Source organism: Amphiprion ocellaris, chromosome 6, assembly GCF_022539595.1.
Source record: "Amphiprion ocellaris isolate individual 3 ecotype Okinawa chromosome 6, ASM2253959v1, whole genome shotgun sequence".
Taxonomy (NCBI): domain Eukaryota; kingdom Metazoa; phylum Chordata; class Actinopteri; family Pomacentridae; genus Amphiprion; species Amphiprion ocellaris.
In genome coordinates this window covers 31,713,244-31,738,080 of record NC_072771.1, presented here as the reverse complement: position 1 = coordinate 31,738,080, position 24,837 = coordinate 31,713,244, and the positions used below count along the sequence as shown (strand labels likewise).

At 37.9% G+C, this 24,837-nt stretch overlaps 1 protein-coding gene across 2 annotated transcripts in view; it reads right to left on the bottom strand.

Annotated features, from left to right (window-relative positions):
* The window catches only part of gpat2 (glycerol-3-phosphate acyltransferase 2, mitochondrial), a 136,127-nt gene that overhangs the window by 52,017 nt on the left and 59,273 nt on the right, over positions 1-24,837 (bottom strand). For both annotated transcript variants that reach the window (XM_023264467.3, XM_023264468.3), the window contains one exon: positions 12,053-12,129. The gene's annotated coding sequence lies outside the window, so the exon portion shown is untranslated. The remainder of the gene's footprint in view (positions 1-12,052; positions 12,130-24,837) is intronic.

Genomic DNA, 24,837 nt, shown 5'->3' with positions numbered 1-24,837 from the left:
TTTGCGATGTAGTGGGGCTAAATGGGTAGGTTTTAATGTTGCGGCTGAATGGTGTTGTTGACCCTACACTTTACTACCAATGAAAGCACAATTACGTCATCATGCTATACAAACACATACATTCAAATCCGAAGCTCACTTGTATGAATAATAACAATAAAAAAAATAATATGCAAGTTTATTTGTTTGTATGACACTTTTCATACAGTGGTTGCAAGTCAAGGTGCTGTACACAACATCCAATAATAGAAGAAGAAGCAATAATAAAACAGCAAACAATGATAAAACAATAGCAATAGATAAAACACTAGCAATAACAACATACCGGATTTGACAGAAAAATATATTAAACTGAAGTACTAAATGCTTTGGAGGGAGTGAACTGATGGTCAGTTTGCATAGGTACCTTTTCTACTTTTAAAAGTGCTCACTGTGCATAAGCAGAGAGGCTGCATCCTCAGCATTTTTATGGATGTGATGGTACAAAAGCAGCAGTGGGATATTTGAAGGCCAAATGGCAGAGGCTGGAGCATTTGGGTTACTGGAGGGGTGGCAGCTCGAATATGGAAGCTTGGGCTCAGCCACTTAATGCTCCATAACCCATTAAAAGAATTTAAAATCAATTCTAATAGGAACTGAAAGTCAGTGCAGTTTAGCTAAAATCAGTATCATGTGCTCACTCTTTCTAGCTCTGGTTTGGACCCTGGTACCTGAGTTCTGGATGAGTTTACTGATTTTTTAAAGAGAAATCACTTAAAAAAGTGTAGTCAATCAATTCAACAATAGATGAGGATATGAATGAGTTAGCGACTAGATTTTCTTAATTTAGAGCTATTCAGATGCAAAATATTTTCTCAAACAGGATTAGATACACTAATTTTAATGCAGGCCTACTTTAGTTTACATCGGTACTCTAGTCCAAGTTTAATTATCACCCATCATATTATAAATGTTTAATCCATGGAGGTCTTATATTTGTGAAGTCATTTTATTTGCATGATATAATCCCAATGTAAAGTCTATAGGTTGAGCAGGAATGTGTGGGCAGAAACACTAATCCACATGTGCAGCGCAGAAAAACCCAGAAACTGCCAGACTTTCTAGTATTGTGCATTTGGCAAGCAACATATCCACAGTCAGACCCTACGCTTGATGCAAAAAACTGTTAATTAGATCATTGATATATCACTGTTTTCTGAGAGTGTTATTTTACTCATCATTAAAGTCTAACTGATTTATTGAGCTAGTAGTCTTGCACAGCCAGACCATTCTGCAGCACAGAATAGACTGTCTACACTTCATTATCATTCTACCATAGGGCTCATTTGTCTTATTCTAAACCAGTCACAACTAGATTGACCAGAGGTAAGAGAAAAATGCATCAGTGCCCCTGTCAAAATAGCAATGGGGAAATTGTTTTGATGGAATATTTGCACAAAGTAAGGCAAGCACTGTCAATAAAACACATAATTCATTGAAAAAAATTAGCAGAGATTCCTTACATGATCTAGATCCTCTGCAAAACTTAAAGTTTTCAGTGTGGTATAATGCTGGACTGTGGGTTATTGTTGTTGTTTCACACAGCATAAGAGGATTTTGAAAACGGTAACATGTAAGAACAGTAATGGGAGGTGAAATACAAGTAAACAAGTGTACCCAATGTTAAGCATACAGCAATCTACATCCGATGGGTCAGAGCACCTAGCTAGCAACCAGCTAGGTAGCTACTTCCATGCTTTTTTGTCAGTTGAGTGGAAGCTAATGAGTTAGCAACTAAGCCCATTCTCTCTATACAGTCTAACATTAATAGGCATCTAACTAATGCTAACGTACATGAACTGTTTACATAAACTGTTGAGTATTTGAAGTTTGAAATGCCCGTCGAATCATTTCCAGTGAATTCCAGTCACTACATTGATGAAAGCTAAATTTTGAGAAGCTTGGTTTTCCACCAGATATGCAGTTTCCCCTGAATGTTTATAGCAACACCATTGCGAAAACATGTTTATGTAAATACATAGACTCTCCAATAGATCAATATCAGAATTTCTTTACTCCCTAAATTCGATATCTACCCCAAAAATCCAGCATTAGCCTGATTTACTCATCATGACTGTCCCTTTAAATGTGTGACATATAAATGTATTAAAAAGATAATGTACTAAATACTAAATACATATTCGGCATTAAGTAAATTAAATGATTACTCAATAAAATTTGCAACTCCATTCCCATTAGAACTGGTCCTCTTCTGCTTTGTTATTTAGTTATTGTGCTTTGTTAAATTAGTCAGTCCAACTATATACATTTTGTGACCTGCAGTACATTTACCCCATTGTCTCCACTGACATTTATGGTCACAAAATGTTGTTCATTGCCTGTTCACATACAGTATAATGCATAATGCCACTGATACCCCTTACATTCGAGTCAAGTCAATTTTCTTTCCATAGATCACAAATCACATTTGCCTCAGAGGGACAATCTGTACAGCACATTACACCCTCTGTCCCTCTATCCTTAGCTGTTTAAAATATTAAACTGTGTCTCTTATCCTTGTGTGTACAGCCAATAAAAGGGTGATGTGAATGTGTTTGCTATTCTGCCACATGGCTTAGAAGCTTTCTGGGAAAAAGAGAAAGAAGGCAATTTATTGAGGTCTCATGATCACAACTTTAACGCCAGAAAAATCTAATACAATCAAGGCTGTGGGCTGTTTGGTTATATGTCAGAGTGAGAGAGGCAAAACATGTGAGGGTCATTAGGTGGGTTCAATGAGGAGCCCGTGGGCTGACAAGGGTGAATATTCTATCAGCGTTTCCCCCTCCCTCTGTTTCTTTCAGTCACTGTGGATGTTTGATTTGAGGAATACAGTGGTGTTACTGTTTACCTTGTTGTCAAACTCTTAACTTTTCTGCAAAGCAAAAATACCAGAGCTCCCTCTAAGGCTATTTCTCAAAACAATGTGCAAGTTATTTGAGTCTTTGGAAAACAAGATGGCATATGCCCAAAAAAATAAAAAAATTCTACCCAGAGGCAAGGGAACAAAGTAAAAAAATGTGAGGCATATTTTTTCCACAACACATATTAAAAATTTAATTTAAAACCAGTTTAAAGAGAAGCTTGATGAAGCTAGTACCAAATTTTAGCAATCCTTGGAGTCATAAGGACTATCAAAAGAAGCTCTTATGGAAAATTAAGAAATATGGAATGAACTATTTCTTTTGCGAAACCTTTGTACTTTTTTTTTTATTGTCACATGCTAAATTAACCAGACAAAAACAAGGACACAAGCTTATAATGATGTCATACCAAAACTGGGGCACAGAAATAAACTATTGATGCTGATAGATCAATGTAGCCAACATAACTCCAAGGTTTCATTGAGCATCTATACTAAAGGTGCCCTGCCTTAACGTAATGTCATGAGAAATTGTAACATTTTTTTAAAAAAAATACAATATCGAGCTTATTAAGCTGCAGAGAAAATCGGTGCTGGTGCTGCACCACACATCAGGCCAAGCATTTAATGAGTGAGCCAATTATTGAAATTGTCTTCCAGTAACTATATTGACAGCAAGATGGGAGGCATCATAATGAGTCTGATTAGGCCCAGCAGGTAACCGACCGAGTGATCATGTTGTAGCCAATGACTAATCAGAGCTATATGCAACTACGTGGTAAAAAGTGTGGGAGTATAGATTTGCTGATTTAGTTGTGGGGGAGCTGATACAAGAGTGAGAGATTCACCCCTCTGCTGTAGGCAATGCACACCTCTCTCACACTGAAAGAAATGTTGGAATGCTGCCTAAAATCTTTACATTGCATTTAGGAGTCCAACAAATGTGAAAGTGGGACCTCAAACAACTTTTAAAGGAGGCAGCATGTGTGCTAACAGTAAAGCTACTGAGAAGAGCAGTCAACACAAAGCAAGGAACTGTAGCCTCAGTAGCTAAAGCTACTTCCAACTGGCCTCTATTCCCTGTGGTTTCTGAAACCAGCATCTTATTGAAACCACTTATCAGATCAGAAACCTTTAAACTCTTATTGGATCTCATTAAAATTAGATTTCATCATTTGCAAGTAACTAAAGTTATAAATTATTAAAATTCAAAGATCCAGTTAGATCTGTGACAAGCTGTTTCTGGGCGAGGAGATATAAATGCTACAGTATTTAGTGCTTAGATACTGAAATAATGGACATTACCATTAATTAAAATTGCATAATTATTTTTCACAACTTGTAGCTGCAACCTGAAAATGGGCTGAACAGTAGAAGCTAAGATGCTGACTGAGTGTTGTGACACATAGAAATAACACCTATCTTTATCACCATCACTTTACGTTTGAAGACTTTGATTCAGATAACCTGATTTAGTGCTGAAATTATTGACTCGATGGTCAAACAGTGACTTGGGACTATCATGTATTCAGCATGCTACCACCAGCTGATCATTGCTCTGAAGAAGGATCACTGTTCTGCTGAACTAAAAATACAGACTGACAGTTGTAGATGAAGGTTACAGGTTGATGTTCACGTAACACTGCACAACAGATTACCTTTGCGTGACAGGTAAGCACACCATCTGTACTGACTGCTTCAAGCATGCATATTTTATGGCTGGCAACACATTGTTTCTGCATCGTCACTGCAAATTAAGTCAAACACAACAAGCCTTTTTCATTGCTTCATATAGAAAGAAAACTCAGTTTTCATTTTTAATCTACAAGATAAATATGTCTGACATAATTCACTCAGATTTAAGGTCTCTTGGATTTTTTTTTTTTTCATTAATTCAAAAGACACAGAATTTGTTGTCATCCAGGCATGACACGCAGGTTCTGCATTAGTGAGGAAGATGTGGTTGCAAAAAGAAATGCACTGTCAGTGTACGGTATTATTTCAGCTACAAAGATGATGTTGTTGGCCAAAAACTGTTTCTTTGATTTTAGTATCTTGTAACTGTTGCCACTACACGAGGCAACTTGACGAATTTGTTTGGCATTTTAAATTTAGCACCATAAAGAAGATCTGGTTTTGTGACAAGTGCAGAGCCAGATTTGAATCCCATCCAAAGCAAAAAAAAAAAAAAGACATTCTGGATGCCTTTGCCAGCGTTACACCATATGAGAGAAGTTCAAAATGACAGAGAGAAATCGCTGATGTGACAACTTGACATGATACCAGTTAACACAGATAACAAAGAGGCCTTTGAAAACATGATCCGGCCACTTGACAAGTAACGCTATTACACATCTATCTGTCTCTAATTGCCATTCAAGAGCTATATGAAGGCACAAGATGAAACCAAGGTGTGACAAGTGGAACATAATGCAGCTACAACATACTGTAGTCCAGCTGGACAATGGAGCCCTACATAAGTCTTACCATGCACTTTATTAATGACGACTTCCAACTGAAAAGTCACTGCTTGCAAACAGCCTTTTTCACGGATGAAAAGTGAGAACATCGCAACAGGCATGAGAGAAGCTTTCGCTGCTTGGGGTCTCAATGAGAGATGTCAAGTCTGTATAATAACAGACAATGTGGTGAAAATGATGCTGCCCTGAACAAGTGGACCAGACTGCAGTGCTTTCCTTCTTAATAGACAGTGTATGCCAGACATATGTCTACTGAATGCAGCAGCAGACCAGCGTCTTGTGAAAAATAACAATGGATTTGTACTCTCACAGAATTATTGGAGTTTCTAAGTTGCGGTCCAACTATGTCAGAGATCAAAAAGTTCAGAGTCTGTGCCTAGAAAAAGATAAAACCAACCAGTCTCCCACAGAAAAGAGCCTGTAACACTGATCAACGTTAATCTCTAAACAGCACTTTGTAGCAAAATAATGCGTACACCTGATCCATACAGTGAAGTGACTTCACAAAGCTGCTCAGCTGGAGCAAATACCTTCACAGCAACATTATCAGTCCAGGAAATCTGCTAATATTTAATGTCACCACTAAAATGCATTTATAGCTAAACTGGACAGCCGCAAGACATTTTTTTTACAACTCAGTGCTGCAGAATACATTCACATGACTGCCACAGTTAGCAGTTAGACAGTAAGGAGGTGCACTTGTTTCATGCGCCCCTCACAGGTGATCAGCAAACACACCTGTAACTTAATGTAAATAAAGAGTGAGAGAGTCCACCTGGTGGCACAACCAGGTACTACAATAAATCTACAATACATTTCTGATATATATATATATTCCATGTCTTCTGCCTTTTAATTTCAACCAATTAAGTTGTTAACGGCAAGTAACTGATTGACTATTATTAATCCATTCATTCATCCAGCATCCATAGTCATAAATCACCTTTGCCCAGCTGGCAAAATATGCATGAGGCAAATGTGAATGTAAAGTTGCAAAAATGGTTGGACATTGACAGCCTGTAATCTGACAATGGAAATTTGTATGATTAGGAGCTTTCTTAAGCTAGCTGTCTGACAGATGCACACACAGTTTTTTACATAACATTTTGGATGTTAAGACATGTGGACACACCCCACACATGTATTTATATCTCTTGTAAGGAAGGACAATAAAAGATTTGGCTGCTGAATGCTCCTGGACATTAGCGGCAGAAAAAACGTATGTCACACGGGTCCTTGAAAAATAAGAAAACAGATGATGAAAGTATAAATTTGCCCTCAGGGTAACTAGTAATGAATAAACAGTATAAGAGTCTCTCAAACATTAGATGATGTTCAGTATTCAGTATCATTCATGTGATTTTTATTTTTTAAAAAAACAAAAAACATCAAGAGGGCACTTCTATGTAAAGTGCCTTACAGTACTAAGAGTGCTTGCATTTCAAGCACTCCCTTCTCGGTTTCAATGATGAACAGATTTTTAAACAAGAAACAAATTGAACAAACAGCGTTCTCTTCTGTGTTCTGTCAAAGCACACGATTGCCCCCAATGAATAAACCTGGGGAGGACTACCAATTTCCTCTGATTGTTGGACTATTCATCCAACAACTGCAGAATGATCAGCAGTACGCCTCAGCCCATTTGTGGTGTTAACCTTCATTTGTACAAGGAAGTGCAATTGGAAAACCAATTTCAAAACTCTACTGTGCATGATCATCAACAAAATCGACAAATTACACTGTTACTACTTAGACACACAGTCAAAAAAAAGACAACACATCCAAACAGCAGCACAAGAACCTGAAAATTGAAAGAAAAGATTCCTAAAGGTTCAACATGCAACATTTCTGAATTAATATATCTAAACATGACAAGAAAAATATTATCTATTTTGCTGATTTGTGCATATATATTACCCCAATCCACTTTACTCGGGGTAAATGCTGGATGACACAGCTGCTTTTTCATCCTATTGTTTGCATTGCTCACTTGTGAAGCATGACCGTTATTTTAGTATGATTGTTTTGACCACAGATAACAGATTTAAATTTCCACATGACATAACCTACAGTAGCTGTATGGGTAGCAGACTGGTCCGAGAACGTGAATTCTGCTTGAGTCATATAGATTTTAAATAGCAACGGTGGTGAAAAGTCCCATCAACCCCAGCCACTTCACACTATAATGAAAGCACACTGTAAAAGAGAACGTTTTAACTGTAATTTTTTATAACAAAGCACTGTTTTTACATATATTTATTGTTAAACCATAAAAACAGGTCAAAACTATAACTAATGTCTATGTTACAAGTCTGAATTTGACTGTAATATTACACAAATTTGTACAGTATTTAAATCAGCATTTGATTGATTATTTATGGGCACTAAGGATAGGAAAATCGCAAACATTTTTTAAACTGTTATCTTACAGATTGTCCCTGTTTTGTTAAATTCCAAATAATAATCTCGAAGAATTACAGAAAAAGTATTTATTTACATGTCAACTGTAAAAAGTAACCTGTAGATAATATCAACATCAACAATCTATATATTAACAATGAGGAATTTGTTCTTTTACTACGTGACTCTAAAATTACACTGTTTTACTGTATTTAAAATCTGCTAAAATGTGATTGTATTTTTTTCAGCTTTTGAATTTTATAGTATACCACCATTTCGTGCTAAGTGTTTAAAGAGTAACTTGCTATTAAAATACTGATGCAAAACTGCGTCATACAAGTTGACAAATTAATCAGGAGATTTGCACAACCCAAGACATGGTTTCTCTTGATATATTTAGGAATTCAGCTGTCTGTCTGACAGATGCACCTGTAAGCAGTGTCTCATGTTGGTTTATAAACACATCATTATGCTTAGTGCATGATCTCCTTAATCTCTGACAAAAGCCTCTGCTTGGCAGTCAACCTTATTTGACCCAGCTTTACAACACTGCTTGCAATTGTCACTACTTCAACATATTCTATGTGGTGTTTGGCCAACCTCCCGTATGTAGGTGGTGTTTGAAGTCTAAACCTCATGAGGGTATAAGGATTCTCAGTTTCAGCACAGCTCGTTGCTCATGCCTTTCCCCGGGGTGATATAACTAAAAGATGTTTTTACTCTAATCTAAGTCGATGGGCCTCTGGCACGAGCCATATTTGTGATCATGTTAGGTGTATATACAGCTGATGCAAGGTAAAAGCAACCTGTTCAGGAGGGCTGTGTAAAAACACAGGCAATCAATATCTTTTTTACTTGGGAGTTTTTGTAGAGTTCATAATCTTGTGAGCTGGATGTGCAAACAGCTTCTAGTAATACACTGAGGATAAATGGAGTGTATAGTGCATCATAGTGCTTTGAGGGGGAAGCAGTGGCTTCTCATATAAATGTCTCCTCATATTATAAAACAGGCCTCGCTTTTGATGGAACAAATTGCTTCATTTTCACGAACAAAGTTTAGTTGATCTGAAGTCTTGCTGTTGGGACTTGGTATTTCCTTCGAAATCAGGAGGTCTTGCAACCTTTCAAGGAAATTAGAGCAAAATGGAGTCAAAGGTGTCTCATTACTTCTGAAAGGGTACGTATAAGTTCAACATATTTTAACCTCACCCACAGCAGCCTTTAATTAGCATTCCTCAGGTCAAATGGCAAGTTGTTTTCTAAGAAGGTACTTTTCTATTAAGGCTGCATTTGAAATCACGATAATAGGTTGTTTTGCTTCCTAGAAAATACAACATGTTTTCCTGATTAAAAGTGATTTGGGGATCATTATAAGCACGCGTTAGGAAGATTAGAAGTCAGTCAGGAGATGGGATAATTCCGAGGATTTACAGTATTAATAAGTTGCTTTGTAATAAAACATTGCATCTGTGTACAAGCTGGATTTGGGAAAATGAAAAGGTTTATAATCAACTAAACTTAGAGACCTGACTGTGTATTTTAATGAATGGATTGCCTCCTCTGTCCATATCTCCTCTGGGGGGTTTTGTCAGCTGCTCTTTTTATTTATTTATTTATTTTATCTTTTCTGTGTAGTGGAGGCGTGTAATAGTGGGTGTCCACCAACATTTAGTCTACAGCAGAGAAAGCAGAGGCAGGTACAACCGTATCACTGTTTACTTGAAAGATTTCTTTTCAACAAGAACACTGTTTTTTCAAGTTACATCCTGTGAGAAGCAGGAGAGACTGTACACTGTGTCAAGGCCTAAAATAATACTATGTACAGGTATTTTTGTGGCCTCTGGCAGTGGTTTTGTTGTTTTGTCCTGTAGTGTGTAGTTTTTGATGAGCTCTGTTGTTTTTTTTCTTTGGGTGCATCTGCCATAGTGTGAGCTACGCATCTTTCTGGATTGAGAATCCAAGATATGATGTCTACATTTAGTGCACCACAGCATGTTTTAACTAAATCTTGTGATATTTTGAATGAAAAGCATTGCAATGGCAAAGTGACCTACAGTTGCTACCTTTACTGTTCCCTTTCTCCTGTCTCTCCAGGCGCAACAGAAAAAAACAAAAAAGTAGAAGCTGATGATGAGAAGATTAGAAAAAAAGAGAAAGATGTGATTTTCTGACTTTAGTTTCCCTGTGCAGTGTGCTCCTCATCTGAACAACCTGACTCTTACTTTATCACACCCTTCTGCTGGTCTTCAGAGCTCACTGCGAATAGAGACCTTTTTTTTTTCACTCCCACTGAAAATATACTGTGGATCTGGCAGCTGTGATGGACAGGGCTTTGAAAACACTTTTTTGTCTCATAGGCAGCAAAAAAGGCAAGTGTCTTGCCATAAACATCAGCTAATGCTCCACAAAAGTGCCCTCATTGTTTCCAATGCTCATTGAAATTACTTCACCAAGAAAATAAATCAAAGTTAAACCAGACAATATACAGACAGGAAACCACAATAGTCCTGTAAAGGTTCATGACTTGCTGAGTCAACAGATTATTGAAGACGGTCTACATCACTTAAATATGCTGGAAAAGCAATTCTATGCATTGCAACCACACAGGAGCCATTGCAAGACTATATTCTGTTGCTTCCCATGTACCTGAGAGAACTAGCACTTCTGTATCTGCACATGATTAATATCACAATGACAATATTATATTGCCACAATATTTTTTTTTTGTAGTGACACGCAGTTTTAGCAAGAAATCTCACACACAGTTGCACTTAAATGTGTTTAAATTACATGTTAACACATGCGATTGTGTTAATTGCATTGTTGTACACCGTGGAAAACAGTGGCGATAAAGAATGCGGTACCACTTATGTAAGCATCCTTGCGCAACTGGTGCTTCAGCTATTGTGTAACACGGATGTTCATATATATATATATAGCTGTCTCGTAGCTTGGCCCGCTAAAATGACAGAAGAGGCAAACAGAGAGCCGCTCACCTGGTTGTTCATGCTTAACCAAAAATATCCGCAAAGCTAGTGCAATGTCAGAGGTGGGTGGGTGCAAGAGGTGCACCTAAGCAGGTGTGCACTGTTGCTAAATGGGTGCAAATGTGGCACATATGGTAAACTGAAAACAAGAGCAATGCACAAACGGCAGCTCCACAGGTGTGTGCAAATTTTCTCCAAAAACATGACACCCTGAAGCCCTCCGTTTCCAACTTGCACGTTCAGTCTTGTTTCCCCCTTGCTGCCTTCCTTGTCTCAACCACCTGTGCAGATAAACAACCAAACGCTCAAGTGGAGAACAAAAACATCCCCAATGGCGGCCCGGGGTAAGAGCTCTTCTAATTACACTACAAAACACTGCCTTGGCTTCTTGTGCTGTCTTACTGTCATCACTCTCTCTCTGTTCTGCTCCTCCAAACTCTTCAGCTCTCCCGTCTCTGCACCACTCTTTGGCTCTCTTGAATTTTTAACCACCACGACAGAGAGCTGAAGAATCATTTTTCCTCATCTCCTCATGTAATGTGAAACACAGACGTAAACTCGTCCACATTGACTCTCCTTCCCCATCACCATCTGTCTTCTCTTTTTCTATCAGCTGCTGCCTTCCCCTTTCATTATATTTTTTCCCTCTTGCCATCTTTCTGGTCTCTTATCCGCCCCATCATCTTCTGTCTGGTAATAACAGTCGTCTTCTATCCTCTTTTCCATCATCTCAAGTTTGCTTCTCATATCAACAACTGGGTGAGGCAGTTGTTACAATATCTAGCATCTTTCCAAAAAGGGATGCTTGAATGAGACTTTGACTGCCGTTGCATATCAACATCATTTTCATGGCAATGCATCAGCTCATATAGTATCTGATTTGTTGATTCCTGTTCCAGCATGATTTTCAGAAAAGTATTGCAACAAAAATCCCTCACATGCTACTACTTTTTGTAATATAAGTGCATTTAGAGGTTTCGTTGAAGTTATGTCTCATAACTCTAATCGAAAATAACATAATAACATTTTTATCAATATGTAGATCAGTGACCTTTTTTAATAATAATTTTTTATGCAAAAATGCAAACAAACTTGGTAGTTTCAGTTTCTCAAATGAGCACTTGATTTAGTAATAAATAACAGCAACTTAAATATGTACATTTTCACCATTTTATACTTGATTAATGGACAAAACAGTCAGCAGATTAATCAAGAATGAAAATAGGTGTTGCAGCCCTACTGTGATTAATTTTACATGGTACATTCAGCAGCTGTGTCCTTACCTTAAAAACGCTGTTCAGGTCTAAGATCCCTGGTTACACTTCTCTGAGTGATCACAGATCAGCTGAATAAATATCACCTGGAGAAAAATGTAAAGCAGAAAACACAATCACATTTTCTGCTGTCATTATTTCGTCTTCTCTTACAACACTGTGACAATGAGGTTATTTGCAGTTGCAAAACTCGATCAGTGTAAGCTGAAAAGTGATTGATGGCAGAAATTAGACTCTGGCAAAACATTGATAAACAAAAAAAGGACTCGGCAAAGACTGCTTTTCCAATAGTTACTATTAGCTCTGTTAGCTCCAGTAGCTCAGAGTGTCTTGACACAATTTGCTAGGCACATGTAGCAATATGGGCAACTGCATCTGCATCAACAGTGCCATATCAAGTTTGTGAGGGCCACAATGGAACATAAAGTGCCTCAAAAAACTTATCAATCACGTTATTTAGATAGCACTTCTCATACACAGAAAATACAACACAAAGAGCTTTACACATCCCCATTCCCACCCCACCCTGCAGTCAAGTTACCAATAAAGGAACACAGGAACTGATGAAACGCTCTTCTATATAATACATGCAATGAGGACAGGCCAGATGAGATAACAGGAAATAAAATACGATAAAATATGCTAGATAAATAACTCCATGAAATCAATTAAAATATAAATAGAGATAGAAGTGAAAAATATATATAAAAAAAGAATAAGAAATTATAAAAATAAAGTAATTCACTGTACATTAAATAGACTAAAATATGTAAATAGGGGATAAATAGAGAAGTCAATAAGTGTGGGGCACTTGGAAGCTATGATGTATTGGGTAATAGAAACACTTTTTATGTGACCACCCTTTGTGGATGTTATCATACCATTCAATAGGCGCTATCAGTGCAAATTATTCCCACACATACAGGCAGGTAGAGACCTCCTCCACTTGCTAGGATGCCTGTTATCACCTCATTTAATGGTGGTGGAGCCGCAGTTTTAGCACTTACAAAGTCAGCTGACCTTCACTCAGAAGACTTGAGATGAAATCCCATCTTGGACCATAATTACACTTTCATTTTTAGTTCTGTTCAGCGAAGGTTAGGTACGAAAATCACTAGGTTACAATGTACAATGTTACAAAAGAAGCATTTTGGTGCTACAGAGACGCCTTGGACTCCAAGTCATTGTCTGCAGACATAGAGGAGCATGCTTGTTTGGTACAGATCACATCTTTTTATTATTTTTTTCAGTGGAAAAGCAACAATAAAATGACTAACCTGCTGAAACTGACATGTCAAAATAATCAAAGTGAATGTTTTTGCAGATGGATACGTCTGACCCTTCTTAGCATCAGCCTCTGTTGAACCAATACAGTGCCTTGTTTTGTTCACCTCTCCCTTCAGCATTGCTAATCTTAGCCTTATGACTTCCAGGAGACAGAGCTGACCCTGTTTGCTTCGAGCAGAAAATGAAGTGCATAGCCTAAAGTATGGTAATGAACAGATGACATCAAAAAGAAACAGCAAATTCAGCTTGTTTCTTCTCTATTACAAATAAGGTACAGCAGGAGACGTACGGCTGTTTCTGCTAGTATTAAAGAACCTCTGCTTCTGGCAGAGCTGATAGTACTTTGTTCTGCAGAGCTAAGAAAAATAAAGGACTCATCTTGGCATCCCTCATTCCTTGCATAAGCTCACTCTTTCCCTTTTAAGTAAAAAACTTCTTTACCCCTTCTGTGCACATTACGGGGATTTTTTTTTTTTTTTAACCCTAAATTTAAATCACACACCCACAGAGGACATACAATCCAGGGCAACCCATTTTCTATCTGCCTTCTCTCGCTTCCTTTTTCTTGACAAACAACTCATTGCTGCCTATTTGTTTGTTCAATTATTTTGCTCATTCTTTCATATCACCTTACTTTTCCTTTTTTCATTTTTTATCTCTTTGTGCCGCTCACTCTCCCTCTGCCTCATGCTGGTTATTTCTCCTCCAGGAGCCAATCTAGCTGTGATTGATCCACTCATCTCCTCTGCATTAGAGTGCCACAGGAACAAACCATAGTATTAACAACACCAATAAAACTGATGACGGTAATAAAGAACCACACCAGCACTATCTGTGCTGTTGATATAAGTAATGGTGAGCCAGTTATCTTGGGTGGATCTCGCTTTCTGACGTTTTCTTTGCAGCCACATGCAAATGATGCAAGTGCACACGATACCAGGGGAGGAAAACCTATTTAACGGGGCAATTTATGTGGTAATCGGGTAATAACTTTCTAATTCACAAAGTGTCCTTCTGGAGGCTACCAATCAAATTACCCTGAATCCTTGTGGCTCTCCAGCATCAGCAAGATTCCCAGGATTCCCTTTGCTGACTACAAAGAGCTGACAGGCAAGAAAACAATTGAACAGAACTATTGTTATTGAAATGTAGCAAACCCTCTAGTCTCAGCACATTTTACTCATCCTGCCTAAATCAATAGAGTCCGGGTCATGGCCAGGGTTAGCCCATCATCAATTTGCCTGACTGACAAATTAATCTCTCACTATTGGCAGTAAGTAATGTTGTAAGATAAACAACTGTAAATTGTCAGTCTACAGGAAAGTTTCTAGGGAAGAGCCAAGGAAGACCTCATGCAATAAAGAAGAAAATTAAGAGCAGCCAGGCAGTTTGAGGTTGTATTGTAAATATTATTCCATTAATACTCACAATAAAGTATGAAATATCCATTTTACGGCATAAAATAAACTATAAACTACTCAAAATTATAAGCTAGAGGACAATATGTAGATCAACTAGTTTCACTTTTCTGTTGGCCAGATGTTGAGTTACTCTGGCTGCATCATCACCAAAAAAAACGAAGCACATTAAAAATTTTGTCCACGCTCCGGTTAGTGGCTTTGTCAATATTCAATGAAAGCACACATTTTTTGAGCTTTACATGGACAGTTTTGACAAAGCATTTTTTGTAATTTTTGTGTTTGTAAGCATGGAATATAACAAGTACAAAGTTAAGTCAAGACTTTTTTGTTTGTTTATTTTTCTTTTCTTTTTTAAAAATAGAGCACTTTAAAGACTACAGCCATAGCATCAAAGTGTTGCCTACTTAAAAAGGGTCTTGATGTGTATAACAAAAGTAAACTTAGTAAGTGTAAATACTGAGGTCAAAACCCTTCAGCATTGTTTATCATGTTATTATACCAATTTTTTATATACTAGGGAATAAATTATGTAAAAGACTACTTTACCATAAAAAGGCAATACATATCAAGGCTGAGACTCCATGGTGTTATTAGTTGTGGAGAAGAACCTAACGTAATAATATAGCTAAGACTCTATTGTATTATAAATTATTGAACTTCACCTAAATAATATAAATATCGTGACCAAGATCCCATAGTACAAAGACCTACAGATGTGTAGTAAACCATGACCAGAGAGCTGACACAGTAAAAACCGTTTCAGTCTTTCAGTGTGTGCGTTTCTAGCAGAAAGATATTATAAAACTCCTACTCCTGCCCTGCAGGGAGACAACCCCGGCATCACTTGGCACTCAGATTGATTTGACCAATAATTCCAGCAACAGCTCATTTAGCTGAGACCAGAGTCTATGCCTCCCATCTGCCGCCCACTCCCACACCTTCAGTCTCTCTACCTCTGATTCCCTGCACCCTTACTTGTTTTCCACTCTGGAATGCTGTCAAGATTTGAAAGACGGCATTAATCAATAAAAAAAAACCTAGAATTAATCATGGCAAATTGATGGCTTTGATGTGAGGAGCAGTGGGTGCACTGCAAATAACCACAACAACCTCTGCTGCAAGTTAAGAATCAAGCCAGCAAAAGTTGGACTTGTTGTCAGTCCCATGCCTACTTTATGGAGACACATGCAATATTTATGTGTCAGTGCATTTTTAACGAGTGTCATCAGAAGGCTAAATGTATGAGTGAGTTTTTACTGAAGGGGCATCACTGAAGAATCAGCATTTAATGTGCTGTTTCACCAACTCAGATTGGGATTACGTTATTTAACACCCCACTGACATCTAATATTCAAGGAAAAAAATCGGTTTAGGATCTTTTCAAACTGTGGCATCAGAGTTTGTTTAGATGAGAGATTTGAAAATTTTGAGACTGTGGCACTGTAGCCCTGATCATGTGCTTTAATTCCTAAAGTATTAGAGGTGTGTGCAGTTATCTTGTGTATAAGTTATCTTACCTTATTTTTGAACAGGGTGGCAGGATGGGGAGGTGGGATGCACACATGCTAGACTTTATATGTATAATGCCTACTTGAAAAGGTTGTTCAAAGGAGAGGGGCTGAGTCACCCCATTATCACTCTATGACTCACACCATTATCTGTATCACACCATTATCTGTATGTGCATTATACTTTTATATATGTGAACTTACTTCTTTTGTTGTGCACTTCCATTTGTTTATGCATGGGCTCAGTGCTGGTGATATAAATGCTTTCATGTTCCTAAGCTTTTACAGGGGAGGCATACAATGGGGTTCAGTTTTTATTCTGTAAATCCTTTAACATGGAAAGCACTCTGCTTAAGCTTGAAAAGTGCTATATAAATAAAATTATTATAATAAACTATTATTACCACCTACACTCTCCCCATAGTTTGGTGATTGGTGCACTATGCTTCTGACCAGGCAAACAATGAGCATGTGAGATATACACTAGCTTTCCATCACCCATCAAACTATACTGAGAACAAACTGGAAACAAATTACAGCATTGACAATGGTTACTATGGTGACTGCACCAACCTGTACAATAGAACAAACCAAAGCTTTTGATAAAACGTTGCTAATTTGGGCACTAGTGCTTCTAGGCCACAAGAACCAGGAGATAGTCAACTCCTCAAGAGTGAAAATGGTGGCAGTGAAACAGGAGATGTAACATCAAACACCAGCCTGAGGTCCACTGAGAAGGTCTGTGCTGCTGTGTGCCTAAGATTTATTAATTATGAATTTGCTGCTTTCAGCATCAGAGCACCAGTTTCCCCTAAAGGGTACAGTCCAGTGGCCTTGATATGAACACATATACATTCAAGAACATGTCCACATGCTGCAAGTAATAATAAATGCATAGTAGCTGTGAAATCCACCTACATTAATAAGCTTAAATGGATAGAGTGGTACAATAAAGAAATTGTGAACAACTTCATGCAGTTCTGTGTGTGACATGTGAAACTTACATCCAAGTTACAATAGAGCTGTAATAGTTTTTAGAGGATTTTTTTTCCTTCCTGACAGTAAAGTCTGCAATAAACACTCACAAACTTGTCAGGGCACTACTTGTCCTATTTAACTGGGTGGGGATCTGCTGAAATGTGGATGAGGAAAAGAGTTAAAAAGTGTTAAGGTGAACAATGTAAATGTAATGTAAAATGTAATTTTAATCTACTCTGTAACAATTTGCCTTTAAAATCTCAGTCACCTTTCCCAAATGTTAGTTTTGACATGACAACAGTGTTTGTATGTATTAGAATTTAATGACTATTTCAATGCCAGACTTAACAATAAGTTAACATACTTTATTTAATAGATGTATTTGTACAATAAACCCATAACTGTTTGCTCTTTTATGGAACCATTTATAGCACAGTAGTGTCATATTAAAATGGATTGTACAACACAGTCAATAAGCTACAATAGCTTAGTCCATTTTGCAGTCTCTAGCTCTCTGTTCCCTCAAAGGTCAGTGCTGTCGAGATGGGTTTGTTATTTGTCAGTGATGCAAATTTGCTTGTCAAAGTTTACCAAGTTGGACTCTACACAAACGAGAGCCCCAGGAGTTGAATTCTGTACAAGATTTGTAAGACACGGGAGTAGCAGAGAAATCTGCACACATCTGGCAGGAATCTCTGTGTAAAATACAATAACAAAATCAAATTTTGCAGTTTGTTAATCAGGGATGTCCTATGTCATGGAAGCTGGTAATTAAAGCGGAAAACTCTCTATTGCTGTTTTAGCTAACAATTTAATCTAGTAACACCTGCTCTAATTAAAAAAAAAAAAAAATCACACACTTTGTGAGGATATCTGAGAAATTGACTTTTGGGCTTGACAATTGTTCCAATCTATAGCTTGTACCAGAACCAACAATTGGCTGTTTTTCTGCTCAACTGGTTAAATAAATTAACTCGACTACTACAGGCTATGTGGGTCTGACAATATCTTCTACACAGGTGCTCTCTTCGTGCAGTGAAAGGTACAGCGGGTTTAAAAACAAAGACTTGAATCGCCCTCTCTTTGGCAGGATTTAACATCTTCCTGAAGACATCTGCTTAATACATTCTCTAATTCATTATTAAGGTGTCTTTGAATTTAACAATTCACCCTTACAAAAAAAATAAAGGGAAATGGATGACAGAGACACACGGTGATTCCGGCAAGTCATTTTATTTTGCTACACACCAGCTGTATAAAGCAATAATGGATTTGTGGTGACTGTTAATACTCAAAAGACTCAGTACAAATGCATTTGCCAAGTGTATAGATACCTGCCAATTTTTCGTTAGATGTAAGAAGGGTAATTACCGTGTCTGACGCTTTAACTCTCAGTGGCCAGTCTGTCTACCCGTCACAACAATAGATGCTGGTGTAAGATAATCCTGCAATACAATCACTCACTAAGCACTAAGTTATGGTCAGTGGAGTGAAACTATTGTTTGAAAAGGATCATGTATTTTGTTAATGGTACTTGCTTATTCCTTCTGTCTTATCAATACATATGGATGGGCAAGGAGGACCGCTCTTAAATTGATAGCAGCTCTTGATTCATTGGCTTGATTAAGGTTTATAAGGTCTATAAAGTTTATAGGGTTATTGTTAATCATTCTCTGGCTTGCAGATACACTGGTTAAAATGCCAAGGGGGTAAAAGACCCAAAGGAAACCCACACAGCAAACAGTGAGTGAACAGTTGCATGTGAGGGTTGAAAAGCTACTTAAGCAGTGGGAAAATACACCATTGGCAAGTGGCCCCATTGCCCAAACCGAAACCACCATTTGATTAAATTTAAGGTAACATCAGATGATGTTATCAGATCAAACAACTCTACAGTTATTAACTTCACAAAGTTATGGTGGAAGTTAAAGTTTAAACACAATGAAGTTTAGCGTAGCTGGCTGTGGTAGTTCCATTGTCTTACTGCTATCAACATGAGGGAATTCTCCGTTCTGAGATGTAGGACATTTTTTATTAACAATGTTCATCTCTTATGCAGCATCTCAGCTATTGCTCTCCTGACAACTGTGCATTAGACAGAGAGCCAGTCATTAGTGCAATCAGCTACAATAAATAAATCAGCATTTATTCACTCCTAGTGAACAACAATTAACGGGATGCTATCAATCTTTGTGATTTTTATACAAAGAAATTGATGGACTATCGTACACTTAGGTGTAAATTGTTAGTTCATTAAAATTAAGCAATAATATTGACAGAAGGACAGATAATTATCAATAACAATTGAGTAGCAGTATTGGTATTGATGCCACCATCAATAAAATTCTAGTAATAGCCATCCTTGTCAATACTTAGTTTGGGTTTCCCTAAAAAAGACTAAACTGACCTTTACACTGTAAGACTGAAACTACTCATCTACAAGCAGTCACCAAGGATCCTGAAGCAAATAGACTTCAACGTCAATGACAGTCAAAAAATGCACAGGAAGGAAACAACTGCTGACGAAAGAGAAAGTGGTATAAAAGATAAGTCCTCTGAAAGATTCGTTGCAGGTCTGATAGAAATGACATTGAAGGCAGGTCCTTGGACACTTTAAAATAGCTTCTGATATCTTTTCACAACTTTAAATCTACCAACTTATAATCCTGAAAAGTTCTTTCAAACACATTCCAAACTTTCTGAGATTCAAAAAAAGAATTTCACACTTTTGTTTTGGTTGAAAGTACTCCTCTTTAATCACTTTTCCCTCAATAAAATCTGTAAGCTGTTGGCATAGTACATTATTCATTTAACATGCAGGAAACTTAGCAAAAAGTCGAAATCTTTTCTCTGCCTGCACATGCCTTTATAAAGGAGGAAAATAATGTAGGCTTTACCCATTTTCTGACAAGAAACATTCTTACTAATCAATAAATTACAATACGAGCATATGTCCCCAGACATGAGCAATATGTCAAGTTCCTGAGGATCAATTTTTATTTTACGCATGGGGAGAATAGTGGAAAAACAGAAAAGACTGCTTAAGCTACAGTAATCCAGCAGGATGATCAGACACAAGGGACAACATGCATGTGTATCAGTTTGGATGAATTCTGCCATGTGATAGCCATACAAAGCAATTTCATAAATTCTGCAACATACTTAATCCCATTTTGTCAACAGGATATTCCTGCTATTCTCTCATCTAGACAATATAATTCAGGGTTTCTATCATTACGTACTGCGACCAAGTAAATCTCACTTCTTGCCCTTAACAAGGCTTGTGTTTCTGCACTTTCATTCCAAACAAAGTCTGTACTTTATATTTTAGTGTTTATATGAAAAGGATTTTGACTTGTGAGCATTAAGTTCATAAGAGAAGAAAGCAGGAACACAGATGGAGCCAGTGTCCCATAGATGCAAGACTGATCTTATGGTCACTTTGTGAACTGTCTGTGTCTCAAAGAGTTGCTCAACCAGGAGATTAATCCCTTACTGACAGCTTTTGCTGATGTTCAAGTCAGCAATCTCGTCTTGTAATGAGGAGCTTGAGAGGATATCAGTATCAAGCACAGATACACTGACGACAAAAAAATGAGAGCTTCATGCGCAGTGATGCATTCTACTGTCCCTCCCATCAGGTAGGCGTGAAATAATTATTGATTCTTGGTTGCATCTCAATTCTCTCTTAGACGATTCAACAAATGACTCACCTATCTCCTTAAGTGGAATTTAGAGAATTGCCCAAAGCATGCACTGACAGCTATATAGCCAAGCACTTTGCTCTGTCAGGCAGCCACTTCTGTATACTGTGATAAAGTCATATCATATTTTGCAGAAGCAGAGAAGAGACTATTAGTGTGAAATACTCTTCTTCTTCATTTTGTTAGAATAACTCAATTTAATTAGCCAATCTAGATTAATGTGCTGTGCCCACTGCCAGATTCACATGATTTTACTGCGCTCTCTAATCATGGTATAGCCTGAGACTCCCAGTCCTACCATCAGCCAGATCTCTCTGACAACTTTGTAATTCATAAATTGGCACCTTATCTTGAAATAGGCTAATAGGTTTTGTGTTCCCTTTGGGAGACACTAAAGCTGTATACTTCACACTCGAGTGTATATTCAATAAGGATAAAAGGGCAAGGCTGATCTGTTTCTTTACAGACAGCATCCTCCTGCAATAATAAACTGAGTCATTATACATGGTCATAGTTTAATAAGGCCAGTCTGAGTTGGTGGACTCATTATACAAAATAAATCCCAAGACAAACAGATACAGGATGCCTTGAGACTATTTATTTGAGAAATAAAATGAGCTTAATTTAAACATCTATTAAGGAAGTGGATGTGTGAGAAGTGTGATGTGCGTGAGGAGCCAAGGCCTGCAAGAACAGACCCCCACCGAGTGACATCCTGCTGGGACATGATAGCTTTCAAATAGATGCCTCAGACACTGCAGGCTGCAGGACTCAAGAGCTCAGACTGAAAACTTGATAACAAAGTCAAGTGTTTTATACTGTAGCCTTCATCAACCGCAAGTGCTAATGGAATGTGATATCTGCTGTTCTTGACAGACACGTCATCTTTTGTTGATGCACGAGGTTGAGTGCTTGACACAACAGCCCATTAATAGCCTTGAAGCATTTTTTTTTAAACTTTAGAGCTATGTTTGGGTTTATTTCAGGGCTTGACAAGTGTTTCAGTCACATTAGCAATGAAAATTAGAAGTGTAAGATCAGTAAAATGTATTTAGGAGCAGATATACAAAGAACAGTATTACAAAATGCTGCCCAAGCATGCTCAAACAAAACAATACATTGGCATGGTGCTTGCACTGAACTGACAACACTGTTCTAATGCTAAATGACCTGCAGCATCTGTGAAATCCCACACTGCAGCTTATGACCACTAAAAGTTTCCTCCTTCCGAGTAGTTTATTCATGGTTTGACCAGTTGTACTGCTGTTAATAAGAGGCACTTCACATTCAGTAATGTCAAGTGTCTGTCAGCAATGTAATCTGACCATACAAGTTCTTGGAAAAAACAAGTTTATAAAGTAATCACATTCAGATAAGAATAAATGGCATCCGAAAAGCTGAGGCAAAGTACAAATATGCAGGCAGAAGCCTACATATCTAAAAAGGTGAACACTAATCTAACACTGCTGCATGTGTATGTAATGTAATGTAACACAGGTGATGTGGATGTCATGCTAACATTACTTTGAGCTGGATATCTTTGATGCTGTGGTCAGAAGAAATGAGTACAGTTCGGGTTTAATGTCTGCGCACCTTAGAAGTCATAGGGGTTTGGTAAGAAAGACAGCTGATTAACTGTATTATTGTTATCCAACCATTGTGTGTCCTTTTTCAAGCTAAACTCAGACATCAGGCAGAGTTTTAATGAACACGTAAGTGAATCATCTCCTGAAAGATGCCGCTGCTCTTTCTGCGGTGGACAGAACAGACACCTGTGTTAATTGTAATCAGAGATGAGTAGGTCCGACAGAGGAAGAGCAGTTCAGAGTTCAGAAATAATAACCTTAAGTGGGTTTACTGAAGACAGTCTGTTGTATCACTGCAGTGCAGAAGGGCATAAACTCTGAGCATTTTCCACTAAGTAACCAATAGATGAGAATACCTGTAACCATGGTAACCATACACAAAGATGACAATAGCTGTAGCCTCAAAATGCTTAGATTTGAAAATTTAAAAAAAACAACCTCTAAACCTCATTCCTGTGAATCAAAGATACAGCTTTAGGTGCTTTTTTTTCTTCCAAAATAATAATTTCTGCCTTCGTAGATGTTACTCTACACTGTTGCTCCCTCTAGTATGTGCAGATCTATGTATTGTCCGTCTCTACCTCCACTTGCCCCTCTGCTACTTGCTGCAGCTCAGCACACCAGCTCACATAGAACTCTGCTCAAACACTGTAAACTGCTCTATGCTACTCAGTGGAAAGTTGTAATGATGAAGTATTTCAGTCATACATGTTAAAACAAAGTGCCTATGAAGTGTTTACTTTTAAATTATTGTCATGTGCCATCATGTGTGTCAAGTGCAAATTACTAAATAATTACATAAATGACTGAAAATATAAAGCTAGCGTACATTTTGTGTTCAAATAAATTCAATTATTTTGCTTCTAAATGTCTCCTCATACCCTCTTCTTAAGGAAAAGCACATTATTTGATCGATTTCCATTGCTCTCCTGAGAGAAAAGGTCATCAAAGGGCATCAAGCTCTGTATTTCACTGAGGAGTGGCGTTACTTAATTAATCAAGGCTTTTCCTTGCTCAGAATGGGCCTTTTGGGGGAGAGTTCACACAACAGTCACTATGATCAGTCTGTGTGCAGTGAAGGCAATGAGTCGCTGTTACTTGATGCATTTTCCAAGTGTATCTGACCGTCTGATAAATTGTCTATTATACTTGATTGAATGAAACCCCATTAACGAAATTGGTTTAAAAAAAAAAAAAAAAAAAAAAAAAGGTTTCTTTAACTCTTGAACGTCTCGATTCTTATCATTTTGATGCAGGTTCTTTTCTTGGGATGTTGGTTAAAAAAACCTCTTCGTGGGACATGGGGACATGTAGGATCTCTTTTGGTGACACCGCCATACATGAAAACCCCTGTTTATATGTGGTCATGTTGACATTCTGTGAATTCTTTACTGGTGGCTTTGTTGCGTGTCCATTTCTGAGTTAGCCAGGGACCAGAAGACATTAAGACATTGACTTCTCACTGTACTTAATTAGACAGCTCCACCTCCCTTTAGCATTGATTGATTGATTTGTCACAACCTTACTATAAATACGTTTGTGGACTTGCCTCTGGAAGAGCAAGCAGAGACAGACAGCAGGAGGACAACAAGAGACATCTAGTTAGTGCAGCTCACACACAGAAGGCAGCAGGGTACCTCCATTATGATGATCCGGCCAGTGAGTGGGAGAACTAAATGACAATGACCTTGATTGTGATCGACCAATAATGATGGCTACATGGAAGCCACCTGAAGAGCTACAGCAGGGGGGCATTGAAGCTGGCAGATCAGATGGAAAGGAAATGTAGTGGAAGGGAGACATTGTGATCATAATTAGGAGAGATGGTGATGATTACACCAAGACCAAGGACCAGACGAGGCCCACAACCTGGGAATTGCAACCAGCTATAGAGGTCAAGTAATATTAATTTACGATTACATCTTTTGTCAGCCCAGAGACAAAAGACGGCAGTGAAATCAAAGAATCACATAAATACTGTTTGTAAACCAAGGGACAGAGATGTCTATGTATAATATGTCTATGTATATATAGTAAGTCCTGTTAGGATTCTATGCATGTAGAATCAAAATTTTAGAGCGCTAGTCTCACCCACAACATTCTGGTAGTGTGCCACTTGTCCATCAGCTACAACACACTAATATGGATATCCTTGAAGGCTGAGCAGACACTGCAAGTTTTACTAAGTTTATACTATGTGTTAACTCACCATTCACCTCGTTTGTGGCCTTGCTGCAGGGGCAGAACCAGCGATTTCTGTGCTCACAAAGTACAGTCACTGATCACGATGTGGAGCTCAAACACCAAAGC